The sequence below is a fragment of the Mya arenaria genome, chromosome 9 (genome assembly GCF_026914265.1).
Source record: "Mya arenaria isolate MELC-2E11 chromosome 9, ASM2691426v1".
Taxonomy (NCBI): Eukaryota; Metazoa; Mollusca; class Bivalvia; order Myida; family Myidae; genus Mya; species Mya arenaria.
Window position 1 is genome coordinate 19,381,018 of NC_069130.1, and position 15,065 is coordinate 19,396,082.

Sequence of the window (15,065 nt, forward strand, 5' to 3'; positions counted from 1 at the left end):
TAAACAGAGCGGCCCATATTTAGCCAAGAAACGGCCAGAAAAAAGCCAACTTTCGACCTGACATTTGGCTGGTGGCCGAGAAATGACCAATCCCGCTGAAGCAGAAACAGCGGCAGCTATATTGGATATATATATAGAAAAAAAACGTTTAGTGAAAAAATCCAGACTTCCTTAAGCAGATTTAACATATAAATATTAACAATTCTCACTCAGGACCTAAATAATTGCAAATAACTGGTAATCAATTAAATGATGCAACAATAGTCTGTATTATAAAGGCAAAACAATCTGGCATTTTCACATGATGATAATTAAATCAATTCTGTACATATATATGTGCATGATTTTAATATGTGCTTCTACACTTTTGTTGTGTTTTTAATGGGTCACGGACATTACGGACCATGGACATTACGGACCAGATTTCGGGACATTACGGACCAGATTTAGGGACATTACGGACCATCTTCAGAAACTTACAGACCATGATTTATAATGTTATTAACATTATTTTTTTTAATTTATTCACTCCTTGGTCTTTAATTTGTTAATAAATACTTGAATATGAGTGAATTTCACAAAAATTTATATTGAACCATTAATCTATTCGAATTTCAAGGGATTTTTCACAGTTATATTGAAGATAATTGTCATGTGTCATCATACTGTCAGTCTTCAAACTAAATCCACTTTAAAATTTCGTAAAAGGCAGCCATATTCCTTACAAGCGCTTAGATGATGATATTAAGCAAGTTTCAAGTTTTATTTTTCATCATGCCATATAATATGCATGTGATATCACAAAACAATGAAACATACTTCAGCTAACTTTAAAAGCAATAATCGCCGGGGTCCGCCATCTTGGAAACTGTGCGCAATAATTTTTTGTTGTTGTGAAATTAGCGTAAGGTTACACTAAATTTTATTTTCTATCGGAGATCGAAGAAACGGGCGACGGAAAAACTAAAAATAAAGTTAGGAATTTGAATCTTTTTCTTTTTTGGGTTTTGCAATATTTAGGTACGGCGCTCCCGTAAAAATAAAAAAAACAAACTCTGGCCTAACTCCCAATTTTTGTTCAAGTAATCTTGTCCTCTCTCATAACTCCACAGGGCAATATCTCATTACCTCCTTAACATAGATCCCTAATATTTTTCATAAATTTCTTTATATTGCCTGTTATAACTTTATATGAAAATAGATATATATTGATTATGTAGTATTTAGAAGTTAAAAACAATATTACATACAAATTGGGGCATTTTTTTCTAAATAGTGCAATTGAATGACTTTTGTCTGTAATGTCCCAAAAAATGGTTTGTTTTGTCTGGTCCATAATGTCCGTACTGGGCAGTTGCCTAATTCGTTTAAAAAGCGTTTCGGCGACCGTGATCAATATAGAATGATCACAGTCTACGCAACGGACCTCCATAGCAACAAAAATAACACAAAAGTGCAGCTATTCGAGTATAACCCCAAAATAAATACCTCTAAACTTTCACTTTCCTAAATGTCAATATTAAGTCACGTGGGGGATGACGTCACACAGCGCGAGCTTTTATATTGAGGTTCGACAGGGTTATCTTTAAACACTAGACCTACTATACGATGTTTATGACTTATCGTCAATCACGAAATACAATGCCAATTACATGAAAAGTAAATAAATTGACGATGTCATTGTTTTGTGTTGTGCAGCATTTGATATGAAAATGAAGCAAAAATGAAGCAGATTCGTACTTTCAAAATTATGCAAATTCGGACAAATAAGTAGTTCGGATACGCCGAAAATACACATACAAATACTTCAGAGAAGTATAAAATTTATATACAGGTTAAACATTTAATACTTGATGTTCATTTGAGTAGCATTTAAATATTTGTATTGACTTAATAATGTTTACTTTGTTCTTTGAAAAAAATCTGAATATTTAGGCACTAAATGCAGGTTTTTGGACATCGTTTATGCCCTTAGTTCGTACTGAATAATATATTATAATCAATTGTTTTTTCTTTTATTCTTTTTCCATTTTGGTTGATATATATCCAACATTTCTCTATTAAAATTTTATGCACTTATGTTCAGTAATTATGACAATATTTTAAGAAAACTTCAAAATTGATCCGGAATTAGGCAACTGCCCAGTTATTCCAGCTGTTTAAGGTCAATTTACTGGTTTTCGGGTTGAATATTAAGGCATTGTTTATTTGAGTGCTGGTAACAATTTTATAAAAATCATAATGTTCAAAACATCTCTTAAGTTGAATGATAAGTGTGCAAAAGTTTATCAAAATATTCCAATATTTAAGAAAATCGATGGGTAATGCTAACAATGTAGATATTTCGGGATTATTGCGGGATAAAAATATATATATATATATAGCCTTTTCTTTTACATTTCACATGCTGCCCAATACTGAAACGTTACTGAAAAAGAATTAATTGATTTCGAAAAACAACAACATGAAAACGAAAGTGAAAGTAGCTTATATTTTTGAAAAACAAAACAAAAACAAGCGTATACCGTATGAGCACAAGTTGACAATACACCAGCGTTCAATGCATGAGATATGATATGCCGTTATGAATGACAAAGTCAAATACACATAAACACCGTTATTCTTTAATAAATTTATTTTGTGTTTTCTTCAAAAATCTTATAATAATCTTACCTATAGGATTCGCAAACTCCAGGTTTAGTCAAAACGTCCACTATCAACAGCGGTAATTTCCCTTACCGAACCATATCAAGAGCAAGTAGTTATAAGTTGAATGTGTATTTTGATATTCATTTTTACGATTTTTAGTTCTTATGCTTTTTAATTTAGATAATTTTCTCTTAAATCTTATGCTGTTTTGGATTCCGAGTTGAGCTCATTATATTGGAGTACACATATATGGTAAAAACAACTGATCAATGTGGTTAGTAAGTAGAGCTTAGATTATACATACGTTCCATCTACTCATACTAATAACCTAAAATATACTTGAAACAAATTTTGTGAAGAAATATTTTATGATTGCATGTATGACATTCAGTTTGTTACGTCAGAAATCTTCGAAGCATGTAATTTCTAAAAGCCAATGTCTCCAAATATTTTCTGTATCATTTGAAAGAGTGCTTGCCGGTTATAGTACGCTTACTTGACAAGATGTGGTATTGAAATACCAGAAAAGTTTTCAGCTGGTATTTTGAAAAGAAATAGTAATTATAACAATTAAATAACAAGGGCTATATACTGTGTATTTTTGATTGTTTAAAATTGATATTTCATTAAAATCTATCGAACACACGTACCTAACTACATGTACATCAATTTTTTGGTCAGCAAGTTTTATTTAGGTGTATCGATCTGGTCTATTAAAGTGACATTTTTATTCACAATCAAAACAAATACATGTATAAAAAACATCGATTTTAACTAATAAACCTTTAACTACTAACTAAATAATGCATTTATAAAAAAAATTAATTACTGAAAAAAAGACTGTAACCGTGTATTTCATAGCGGAAAACGAAAAAAGAATTAAATGATTGGTGAATGCTAAAAGATTTATTGTGATCTAATTGAGTCTCATAAGATAGAAATACCATGTTTCATGCACTTTTCTTTCAAATTATACCCGCAATCGGATGTTGTTGTTTTTGAATATTATTTAATGTGGTAAATCTTATTTGGGAGAAAGAGTGCACCTTTAAATATACATTCTTACGCAGTAGTAGGTGCTGCTATTGTCATGCCGGTGGCAGTTTGGGTGAGGTTTGGATTGTTAACAGTAGGAAGTGATTGACCCAATCATAAAAGCAAGGTTCCATGCATTTCTTTGTACGCTACTGTTTCTGATAATGTCTGTAAAATCTAGTAGCATTTTAATTACATGATAAATGAAGAACTTCCTAGATATACTTTCCGAAGATTTTTTCTAGCATGCTAATGTAGAAATATGTATAATTTATAACGTTGTTTCACCAACTACACATTACTATATACCGTTATGCTTTTCTACTTTTCTTGTTTCACTTTTTCTTGTTTTTTTATGCTTTCTGTCTACGGTCATTAAAGTATCTGAAACTAGTTATTTCGTACTCTTACCATTTCGTACCCTCCGATTTTTGGTCATTTCGTACCCTTTAGATAGTCATTTCGTACCCGAAAGTAGCTTCCATTCCCACCCTTTCTCCTCTATGTTACTTCATTCAACCCTTCTTAGCCTACTTTCGCTTCCCACTACTTCATACCATTTTACATGTACAAAAGAGCCACAATTTTAGCGGTATTCTGAATTTCAAAGACGGGGGCGACTGACAAGAATAACGCAAAACAAGGCCTGTGATAATGTCTGTTAATACATGATAGTATCAGTATTGTATTGCCTCAAGTGGTTGATAATATTGTAAATTGTCATGACGTTTTGACCAGCTTTCTTTCTAACATAAAATAATGAGTTGCCTCCCTTAGTTGCAAACTTGCCACGGATGGTATATTTTTAAGGTAACCACATTTGAGCGAAAAAAATCCCCTTACAATGCAATATTAGCTTAAAAGATTAATAAGCTAATTCACTCTTTAATATTGTTCTATCTAAAAATTACTAATTTGGTTCAAATTCCTTTATCGCCTACATTAAAGACTTCTACTTTTTACTTTTTGTTTAGATCTACATGTATTTTTTTTAATTGTATCGTTGTACTTCGAAAACATAAGTTCTAAGATATACTGCGAACGTTCACATACGTGTACTGGATTTTTTTAGCATGGAAATGTTTTTGAAAATTTTCTTGAATAACTTGAGAATCTTTGACTTGTTTTAATGAATTTTCACAGGGAGAAAGTTACAAATTCATTTAGAATAAGGTTTATTATTTACATGTATTTAAAGAACAAATATATGGGCTTAATATACTCAGAAAAAAACACTGAAATGACCACTTACTGAATGCTTTACTTTGCCCACTTTGGAAAACTTAAATCATTATTAGTATTTATTACAAGATAATTATTTAAAAAAATGTTTGCAACTGACAAAAATTTAAATATTGTTGGAATTTGCTTATTTTCAGAGGGAAGTTTTTTTTATTTGAACACTACTGGTTGACCGTACATTTCCGAACAGCACAAATCCCGAGCACCAGCTTAAACACGCGTTTTTTTACCGTGATCGATTATTCGATGATCTAGATCAATACAAAGGCTTGCCTTGGAAACACTTGCAAAGTTTCATCTTGTTTTGTGGAGTATTTTTCTAAAAAAATGCCATTCAGTGTTTATACTCTTAAAGATCAAAATGTAGCACACGGGGGAATGACGTCAGAGGGCTCACGCGCAGCTCTAGGTTTTGCAGTTATGTTGACCTACATTCAAGATACTTATAAATAGAAATCATGCTTTACATTTGAATTGCATGTTTTGAAAAACATCGGAAACAATAAATAACTTTGCAGCTAAGTGTTTATTTAATATAGCATACTTATTAATTATATAATTGTATAACCATGTATTTGCGCTTTTCAAGTGTTCGGTATTTGTGCCCTCCATAGCATAAATTTAAGGGTGATTTACTGTCTATAAAATGAACGATTTTCGACATAAAATTGATGAGATCGTAAATCTGTACTTTGACAGGTTTTGTCACATTAACCTAAGATGTTTCATACGCAATTTTAACTTACTACAACAAAAACTCTCCAAGATAATTGTGAAAAACCTCAAAAAGTGTTCGGATTTGTGACCTTAGCCAGTAGCTATCATTAAATTTTGATACGAAAAAATATCATAAATTAAATTACTGAACACTGGATTCATAGTGGTACAGGCATAAACATGGTAAAAAAATCCCCTATAAATATTTATTTTTTTGACAACCATTGACAACTAAACATTTGGCAAATGTAGCAATATAGTGCTATAATTCATGAAAGGTTCAATAGGATTGTTGAATAAAAGGTTTGAAAACAACTTCAACATAATATGAATCATGTTAGTATTTCCCCCTTTTTACCAAAATGACGCTGTGCTTTACCCTATGGAAAGCCCCCTCTCGCCCCTCCAAAATTTCTTTTGCTATGTTTTTTGTTTTAACAAATTTGTCAGCACTGATTCCATAGAATTGTAAGCTCAATTTTTTAAGAAAATGGCTTAAACAAGTTGACAGATATTGTTATTTTCAACTTGTCACAATCTGTCTTGTTGTTGTTTTTATGAATATGTAACAGTGTGTTTTTTTCGGCCGTTTTGGTGGCTGAAATTCAGCCACATTCCCCTCCTGCAAAAGTATATATACTCTTTTCCTACCAGGGTACCTCTTTAAAATTTTTAATTTTTTGAGCATTGACCGTCTTAACATTGAGCAAATGTAGCAATAAAGTGCTGTTCATTAATATGTTGATCGATTTGATGAATAAACTTTTCGAAAATAATACTAATAAAAAAATTATGTTAGTATTTTCCTCTTTTTGCCAAAACAACGGTATTTTTCCACTATCAACTAGGGGTCTGCCACCATTTCATTAAAAGTGTGGAAAAAACACTGGTAAAATCATAATGCTTTCCAGGCTTGCTCAAATTCTGGATTTTATGTAGCAGATAGAATTTGATAGCAAGCCTTAGTTTAACAATTCCAGCTTGTTCATCCAAAATTTTAAACTCAAGAACTGTGCATACCAGAGATGTGATTTGTCTGCGGATTCGCGGAATTCCGCGGATCTAATGGCCCCGGAGACCCCCCTCCCCTGCCCCTTCAAAAAAAAAATAATTTTTTTTTTACCTGAAAAAAGTATTTGCTTGCTTTCAGTTGTTTCAGTTAATATTCACGTTTGCTTCAAATTTAAAGTCAGGAGAGCCCTCAAAAGAGCTTTTAAAAGCCGTTTTTTCTTCTACAGCAGTGCGCTTTTGACCCCAAGAGCGCCCCATAAACCCATGGCCGAAAATGTTTCAGCCCTCCAGCTGCCAGGTCAATCAAATCCCTGCATACAGAATAGTCCTTAATTTCTACCTGAATCCTGCTCAGCAAATAGTAATATATGATTTTGTGAGTCTTCATACCCCCCCCCCCCCATCTAAAACAACAACAACAACAATTTTTCATCTCTGCATGCCTCCCTCCTGAGTCTGGAGTACTCCTGAATAGCCACATATCAAAAATTGACGAGAAGTGAGAGTAACCTCTTTTATTTGTTCTTATAAAAAAAAAATATTTGGATTCTAGAACTATGCCCTATTGCCTTGATTTCAATTTCTTTAGTGTTATTTTCAGATTCAGAAGACCAGATAGAAAAGTGATATACAGAAGAAATACATTCTGAACTACAACTTCAAACAGGAAATTATAGTGATAAGACACTATTAGTCAATACAATGGCAGAACATGCTAAAATTGCTACGGACAGCAATTCGGGTGAAGTTTTGTGTGGTGGATGTTTTCAAAAGTTTACATGTAAACTTACATACATTGATCATCAGATATCCTGTCAACCATCTCAACAGCAATTATTTGGACATCAAGACGCATATAGGAATACAGGAAATTACACTAACACCTGTGGTAATACAGTGGACACAAACACAAACAACAAATTGCCACAGAGTTCCACCTGTTCAACAGAACCTAACATTGGAACATCACATGCCAGCTCTGCGTATGTAAAAAGTGTTTGCGTCAAACAAGATGTGGATAATATTCAGGAGGAACTAATGAAAAAAGAAGTAAGCCAAGATTCTGGCAGTGCTACGAAGCGAAGAAGCATCTCTTCTGTTCATCGCCATACGTGTGATCATTGTAACAAGACTTATTCGAGAAAGGATCATTTAAGCCGCCATCGTCTTGTCCACACTGGAGTTAAAGATTTTCAGTGTACATATTGTGGTAAAGAGTTTTACAGGAAAGACAAATTGCAGCGGCACAAGAAGACCCATGAAGGGAGCTCTCTTTTTGTGTGTCAAACATGTGGGAAAAAGTTTACACGCAAAGAGAAGTTAAATCAGCATGAGAGTACACATTTGAATTCATGATCATTTTTCTATTATAAGAGTTAACATTACAGTTTGACAGTACTATATTAGTCTGTCATGTTAATACAAATTAATGTGTATAGTTAAATTGCTTTTTTTTAATGTTCACGGTATGAATGCATTTTTATAATGTATATTAACCTACAACTTTCCTATATTCTGCTTTAAGTTTAGAATTACAATATGTATGTATGAATTAATATTGCATGTACTAGTGTGTGAATATTCTCTTGCTGTTAAATATTGTAAAACTATCAAAGTGGCCGTGCTCAAATAAAAGTGTGGATGAACTGTACAACATTATATTGTGTTTCTACTCATTATTATACATGTATCCTCGACAAATGAAGTTTGAAGGGGTATACAGGAGTCACCTTGTTGTCAAGGAAGTGCAGTGCACAAGAATCATAACTCTATTTCAGCCTATAACAGAGTTATTGCCCTTTGTTATTAGCTCACTAGAGCACGAAGTGCTCAAGGTGAGTTATTGTGATCGGTCTTTGTCCGTCGTCCGTCCGTCAGTCCATCCATCCGTCAACAATTGCTTAAAAAATCTCCTCTGAAACTACCTGGCCAAATTCAATGAAACTTCACAGGAAGCTTCCTTGGTTGACCATCTACAAAAGTACAACAAGAGGTCCCAATTGATCAACAACAACAGCAACAAAATGGCCAACTTCCTGTTTTGTTTTAAAAAACATCTCCTCTGAAACTACCACTCCAAATTCAATGAAACTTTATAGGAAGCTTCTTTGGGTAACCCTCTACAAAAATACAACAAGGTGTCACGATTCATTAACAACAACAACAATCTGGCCAACTTCCTGTCTACTCTGAAACTATGAGGCCAAATTCACTGAAACTTTACAGGAAGCTTCATTGCATGACCCTCTATAAAAATACAACAAGGCATTGAGATTGATCAACAACAACAAAATGGCCGACTTACTGATTGCTTAAGAAAATCTCTGAAACTGCCAGGCCAAATTCAATGAAACTTTACTGGTAGCTTCATTACATGACCCTTTACCAATATAAAACAAGGCATTGTCATCAGTAAAGATATGTTTAAATTGCAACATTTTTATTAATGCTTTATCACAGAGTTGTGGCCGTTTGCGTTTTAGGGCCATCATGGCCCTCTCGTTTGTCTTGTCTGGGGCATAACTCGAAAACAACTGTATATAATTTAGTTAAACTTCATACAATGGTAAAAAATGAGATAAAGTGTTAAAACCACAACTCTATTCCAGCTTATTACAGAGTTAATGCCCTTTGAAACTTATCTTGTCCGAAGCATCATTTGAAAACTACTGGATGGATTTTGATTAAACTTCATACGATGGTAAATAACTGTGAGAGGAAGAGCAGGAGTCAGCAGTGTACAGGAACCATCTCTTTATTTCAGCCAATTTAGGGTTATTGCCCATGTATTGTAACTTTGTCTTGCCTGGAGCATAACTTCAAAACTTCTGGAAGGAATTCAATAGAAATTTAAAAAATACTAGATAAGAGTATGAGGAAGAGCAGTATGCAAGAACCACAACTCTATTCTATAATATAACATAGGTGTCGTCCTTTGTTTTTTCATCTTCTCAGGAGCATAACTTGAAAACTACTGGATGGAATTTAATAAATTGTATACAATGGTAAAGCACAATGAGAGGAAGTGCAATATACAAGAACCATAACTCTATTTCAGCATATGACAAAGTTATTGCCCTTTTTCCATTCAGCAGCGTAACTCCTAAATTACTCAATATATTAACTAGATTGGTATTGTGATCTGTCAATCATGGAAGTATTAGAACCGATTGTTATATTTTAATATTCTTTAACTGAATATTTTGTAAAAAATATTAAAGTGGCCAGTGCATACTAATTTCAAGTTTCACAAGTCTGTGTTCCTCTGTTATTCTTGTTTAAGTTACATTTCAATTTATCATTGTCTGGCCTGCGACATAAACATTTTGCGTGTAGCCTGTAGCCATTTAGGTTAACAAACATTTATTCGATTGTCATGGAACTTGGTCACGCGTTTCTGAAATCTAGGTCACGTTCAACAATTAGTCCAACTAATGGAACGTTGAACTGATTTTTATACGATTTTATACGGATAAATCGGGATTTAACGGGATAAGTAGAATCTTTAAAATAGAGCATGATTTTTAGACTTGGTCAACAATGGGACATCATTCATTTTGGGTCGCTTTAAGCAGCTTTAACTCCATATATAGGGACAAACTTTGGTCAAACATGAACACTCTTGAGGCCTCTTTTCTACCAAGTCTTCATGAAGTTTGCCCAAAATATTTGATGGTTCATGTCATTTCAGGGTGAAAAATTAAGTCAATTGTTACCAAAAAGTACTATCCAATAGAACATAATATGTCGTCCGCCGTCGTCATCATTTTCATTGTTATAGATGATTGCCTACAGAGAACAACATTCATTTAAAGCGCACAGCATATTATTAAATTTTAAGATAGTTAAAGAATATTTTTAAAAAAACAAACACTTTTCTTCTCGAATTTGAACTGTTACATTTTATTCTCGAATACTACGGCGACATTCTCCAACATGATTTAACACATACTTATGATGGTATTATTTATCATTTTGTATAAATCTACTACTATGTGCGAAATACAATTAATTTAACGTTAGTTCCATGTTGTTTTTTTAAACATGTATCCCTTGTTATATGACAATGAAAAGTGTATGCTTATAAATGAACATACCGGTATATATAACGGACCGAAATTGTCAAAATTTCATTCATTACCGATAAGATTCATAGCGAGCCAAACTTTTCCATAAAAACTCCTCTGCTAACCATCTGTATGTAGGGTGTCAACATTCAAATGCCTAGCATTTCATTTCTTGTACGTTTCTTTGTTTGCTTTCAATTGGTACATGGTAGCGATCGATGTGTACATCTTGTCATGTACATATCAATCATTTGAATGTATAAGAAAACAATATTACCTAGAAATAGAACACTAAAGGGAATCGACACATGTCATATATAGATACAGTAGCATCAACCCTAAGACTTTGGACCATGGTTTCGTTTACAGGGTGAGGAATTACGTGACCTAAAGGGTTTCTCACATGGGTCACCACGGGTGTCAACCGATGTAAACGAATAGTTTAGTGCTTGTATTTTAAAAGAGCTATCCTTGGCCAAAATTTCAGCCTTCCATCATTCTACCAAACTTCGCCAAGTTAAAAAAATGGCAGAGGATTGTATCATTAAATTACAAGCAACTCTAAAATATTCCACACGTATAGAAGCAGAAAACAACATAGTCTTTTATAGGGTAAGCAATATTTCAATGTCTTTTTTGTCAAATAAGTTATTTAGAAGTTATCGTCACTAATAACTGGTTCGTTTACATCGGTTGTGACCCGTGGTGACCCATGTGAGAACCCCTTGAGGCCACGTGGTTACTCACCCTGCACACAAATTGTCGATAGGGTAATTTTGTGAGCAAATTTGGCACTGGTATATTTTTTGACGCGTTTTTAATAAGATTGATAAAAATGAGAGAAAAATGAATATCGTTGATAAAATGTCGATAGTTTGTATTGAAAAAAAGCATAAGGCATTATAATGAAACTATTATTACTATCGCTATGATGTAATGATATCTGTGTTTAATACCATTCGTATTCACTAAGCGACATTTCGTTGCAGTAGTTTCTAGAACATTCTAAAGTAATGGACAAAAGTCATATTGTCAGAAAACTTTTAAACTGTATGTGTTCATGTTTGTTTTATACTTAAGCAAAAAAGAATCAAGATTGCGTTTTAAGTTAATAGCTTCCAAAGGATGAGATGAGATAGGAGTGCGATAGCTATTGATTTAAATGTAATTGAGACTCCATTAACCAATACCGAGTCTCAAAGAAAGACCAAATAGCCTGAAAACAAAATATTTAGATAAGAAATACACATGGTATTGCAAACATTTCATTCCATTGTTCACATGGTATTACATGTGTAAAAATTTCAGTCCTTTGTAAAACAAACTGTGTCCCGAAATAAACATAAGTTTAATAAAATAGATAAAAATAAATGTACGGATTTTGATTAAACTTCATACGATATAATAAATCCTTCTTTTATTTTTCTTATTTGTTAAATATTTACTGTAAACCCCTGTTAAAAAGAAATCTCGAAGGGTTGCGTTTAAATGGCATGAAATACCAATGGGGATAATTCACCCCATCCCCTGATTTGGGGCAAATTAAAACCCGATGATCATTTTACTCCCGTGGGTATTTGCGTTTATATGCACATATTGCCACTTAGGGTAAATCGCGTCATATAAACGCGACATATATCATTGATAAACCTGGTTAAGAGGTATGTAGGTCAAACAAATACACCCACACAGTTTCAGTTTTTCCAGGTAAATCGGCAGTAGGAAATTAGCGTAATTCATCTCTATACAGTTGTGAGCATTGTCATTTGATTCTATACAGGTAAAAGTAATGTCGTACAGAATTTCACCATAACTTGAACCCAATATCTAAGTATTCTTATATTATATTGAAGGTAAAAACTGTCAGTTATGAGTGAATAAAATACGATTCAAAGAGATAAACATGAATTTTAACCCTAAACGGATATGACTCTATCCATACATTGGACTCTTTACCGTTAAGAGTTGGACACTTCACAGACGACCCGTAAGAAAGACAATGATCTATATACAGTTATAATTTGGACACTTTACAAACGGCTCGTAGGAGATGAATTTGAATCTATGCACTATGAATTGAGCCCATAGGTCTTACATTGGACTATATACAGTTATGTCTCATAGGACAAACATTGAACGCTCTTCGTTTATATAAATTGGATACTTAATCAACGCCATTAGACTCTATACAGTTATGAGCTGGATGTACATTGGACTCTATTAAGTATGAATAGGACTTGGATTCTATACAAACACGATTAGGGCATACATTTGATTCTTAACATACATTGTATGGACATACATTGGACTCTGTCCAAACACTGCATACTGTAAATACACATTAATCTTTTACACAGCTTACTTGTTTTGCACTCCTGGCACATACATATATTCTAAATACATAAATAAGTGATTTAAATACACAATTAATTAAATGATGTATATCAAAACATACTATGTACGAGTATACAAAAAGCTTTCAATATTCACATTTTAAAGGCTATAAAATAAATGACTTTAATCAATAAGCTATGTTTAAGTTGTAAACCATGTTTTCACAGACAAACATTCTCAAACAATACAAAGTGCCTTTACAGTAAAAGGATTGCATGAACAAAAAGAATCCTTTGAGGTACAAAATGTCCCTTCTGGTGCTAGAATTTGAGCCTGCGTTGAGCATGTGGTAATTGGAATCATCCAAATATGAGAGGATAAAAGAATACAGCCAGGCGCAACATCTGAAAGCATTCACTTTCAGTTTAATAAATTCGCCACACCTTGGACACTAGAATATGGTACTTCGGTCCTTTGATGTAGTTTTAAAAGTACACATATGACATTGTGTCAATTTTAAAAAAATTACTTGAAAAAATAGCATTAAAATATAAAAGGCTAACATGTCCAGAAATCCCCCAAACCGTATTGCCCTGAACAACGTTAAATATTTCCTGAAATAATTGACAAATCTTATACATTTTACACCGTCAGAAAGGTGAAAGACTAAGCTACAAGAAACACACCGTTTATGATAGTTCCTTACTACAATTCTTTCATAATCAGACGATATTCGCAGACTCAACACTGACATAAATCTTTGAATTGTATTAAAATATCATATTATTACTTTTTAAACAATATCAAAGGACTTAAGGGCCGTATTTAAGTGGCCATGCTATGTGACGGTCACCTTTGGTTACAATTAACACTTAACACACTAATGTTACACTTCCGTACTTGCAAAGCCAATGAGTGATCAGAAATATAATGGCGATGATCCCATGTATGAAGTACATTTGTAAAATAATTCAATTAAAGTTTCAAAAAGCTATTGGAATAGTCTAAACAATAGTTCCATTCCATACCCATAGGATGCCATTAAATTGAACATCATTTTTGTGTGAAGATGCATTCAGGCATTCCATGCTACAAAACAAATACCATAACATACTAAAGGTATAAACATTTGATACATGTATGTGCATATAGATGACTGTTTTTACTTCTTCACTGATGAAAAGCATCACCCGTTTGAGATTTAGATAGATTTATTCTAACAAAATAATGAGACATCTAAAATGTTTGCTCCTGGCTGCTCCTCTAAATGAAATGCCAAATTCTCGACATGCCCCTGTATTTTGCATACTTTAATTGGCATACCACTAAGACTTAGTTAATATGAAGAGATGGCATGGTCTACTCTTTTTGACAATTTTGTTCTTGGCATTACTACAAGTGTTCTCAACATACATTTATATTGGTGCTTACCTTGCAACATGATCACCAGCCACTTCTAGTATTTTAGTCTCTCCGATTGTAAGAGGCGGTAGTATTACAGGCTCTTATAGAAGCCAATAGTCAGATCATTGAGCTCCTGCTTTTTTAAAAATTGTAGCCACAATAATGAGCTTTCAGTGATATTTTGACCTTAATTATGCTACCCTGTCTCGAAAAGGACAAACAATTGGGTGCTGGAACATGGTCGATGTTATGAAATATAATTGTTTAATAATGGATAGAAAAAGAACAAAATTACATACCGGCTCACTGTGCGCTGACATTTTAAGTGCCTAGTATCAAAATAATGTACCACGTGATAACCGCCTCTGAAATCGTCAAAACATTAGAATGACTTACATGTTTATTGTTATTTCGTGTGATGCATCGATAACCATTCACTACCGTATTAAATTTGTTCTGCTACTGAGATTAAGATTGTTGCAGTTTTCATCAGCATGATGCGGACACGGCCACTCTGTCCAGCTATTTGTAGGTCATGTCAGGATAATCACTCTTGAAACTGTGCCTTAACTGTAAGTGCCTGTTTACGTGATGTCTTGTGAAACC

General features: G+C 33.3%; 1 protein-coding gene across 1 annotated transcript in view; it reads right to left on the minus strand.

The window, feature by feature from the left end:
- LOC128202653 (protein mono-ADP-ribosyltransferase PARP12-like) overlaps window positions 1–2,656 on the minus strand; it is a 33,837-nt gene extending 31,181 nt beyond the window's left edge. Inside the window, exon 1 of the mRNA XM_052903680.1 lies at window positions 2,526–2,656. The gene's annotated coding sequence lies outside the window, so the exon portion shown is untranslated. The remainder of the gene's footprint in view (window positions 1–2,525) is intronic.
- Between the last annotated feature and the right edge of the window lie 12,409 nt (window positions 2,657–15,065).